Source organism: Pterocles gutturalis, unplaced genomic scaffold, assembly GCF_000699245.1.
Source record: "Pterocles gutturalis isolate BGI_N339 unplaced genomic scaffold, ASM69924v1 scaffold16017, whole genome shotgun sequence".
NCBI classification, from domain to species: domain Eukaryota; kingdom Metazoa; phylum Chordata; class Aves; order Pterocliformes; family Pteroclidae; genus Pterocles; species Pterocles gutturalis.
Window position 1 is genome coordinate 2,785 of NW_010110526.1, and position 1,834 is coordinate 4,618.

At 47.1% G+C, this 1,834-nt stretch overlaps 1 protein-coding gene across 3 annotated transcripts in view; it reads left to right on the forward strand.

The window, feature by feature from the left end:
- Positions 1 to 1,834, forward strand: part of EBF2 (early B-cell factor 2) — a 128,542-nt gene that overhangs the window by 621 nt on the left and 126,087 nt on the right. The gene's annotated exons all lie outside the window — the stretch shown is intronic.

The following is a 1,834-nucleotide window of genomic DNA, read 5'->3' on the forward strand; positions in this document are numbered from 1 at the left end:
GCAAGCCTTTTCTTTACTTCCTGTTGTTGTTTGCATTTGATATTAAATTTATTTTCTCCCTTTCTGTCCCACTCCCTTCTCCCGGTCTTCTCTAGTCAGTGAAAATTCAAGATAGTACAGCTAGAGCTAGGGAGAAGTGCTCCAAAACCGGAGAGCATCAGGACTCCTAAAATCCAGTGCGGGGATCAGATGACAGAGATCGGATCATTCTTTTTCTGCACAAGGGAGGTGTGTGTTTGGGGGGGGTGGGTTAGTTGTACCTATAGCGATACAGACTACTCCTTCCCGCTTTCCGGGTCAGAAGCCGAATAGGTAGTGGACCGAGTTAACTTAAATGTAGATCTTTTCCCCCGCCCCCCCGGCCCTGGCCCATCTTGTTTTACTTAATTCATGTGGCTCTGCAGCTACCGTAGGCACTGGCGAAATCTTAACCCGTGGACTCAAGGCTGCTAGCTGACTAAACCAGGCAAGCAGCGAGCACAGCATGGTTTCGAGTCAGAAGGGGAGTTCGCAGGACGGGAAGCGGTGCCGGCAGTCTGGCGGTGCCGCGGCGGCAGCGGAGCCCTCGGGCGCTCGCATTGCGCGGAGCCCGGAGCCTGCAGGTTCCTGCTCAGCCCACCTCCAAACCCACGCGTGCTTGTGGTACCTGCCTGCGTGTACGAGAGATATCTCTGCTGATCTGAAATGCGAGTAATCACACCGAAATGGGAGCTGGTCTGTTTGTTTTTCACTTGTTTGGGCGGGTTAGCCCCCTGCCCCCCTTTATTTTCTCTTCCGGCCGAAACGGCACAGGACCGTTATTCCAGTCTCTTCCCGTTAGGGATAAGATAATTAAACCCCTTTTAAGTAATTTTTTCCCCCTGCTAGCTTTCTGCATAACTTTTGAAAAAAAAAAAAAAGTAGTAGCATTGTAGAAGAGGAAGGCTAAACTAGTCCTGGGAATAAGTTGAGTTTTATTTAATATAGAGACAAGGTGAAGGGCATGTAACAGCAGATGGAACTTCAAATGAAACAGGGATCGTATAGAGTACATCCATGCCTCCACCCACGGCCTGATCCATGAGCAAGGTTTTCCAAGCACTATGGGAGGAGTTATCAGAGTTTTATGAATGTCGATAGACATTTTAATAAATATGAAGGGAGGGGGCGGAAGGTTTATTCCTGGGGAAACCAAAATTAAAAGGAAACAGCTCCTAAGAAACCTCTAACGCACAGGAGCGGTGGAGATGCAGTCACATTGTGCTGGGTAGTGGCATCGCCAGGGTTTTTTCAGAGATGCATAACAAACCAAGAAATCCAAGTTCTTACATGCAGAATGAGAGGCAGCCCCAAACTAGGTGCAGTTGTGGCGGATGTGGTGAGTTCACACTCTACCTATTTGGCAATGGAAAACACAGGGAAACATCTGTAGTTCTCCAAAAGATTCAAATACTTTTGCCAATGCAGTGGAGTTATTTTTGGGGACTGAAGACCGAAGCTGTTCTGATTCCTAACTTGTCTGGCAGATAGACGTAATCTGTCTATTAAGTAATATGGAGGTGCTCATGTGCACCGATTTTCTCTGCAGTAGGTAGAAATCGGCGTTAGGGAGAGGGAGTTACAAGTAATTTCACTAAGGAACGTAGCTGCAGTTAGGGATATTGTGCATACGCAAAAGCGTTTGAATCGTTCCAAGCCGGGAAGCATATGGGAAATGTCACTGCGTTTTGTGCAGTCAGAGACAAGATTTGGGCAAGGGCTAATTAACTTGAGTCTAAATTCTGTAAATTTTCATCAGAAACTGAAGATACAGGCATCGGTTCAAACAGGTCAGTGACTAAAGACTACATTGACA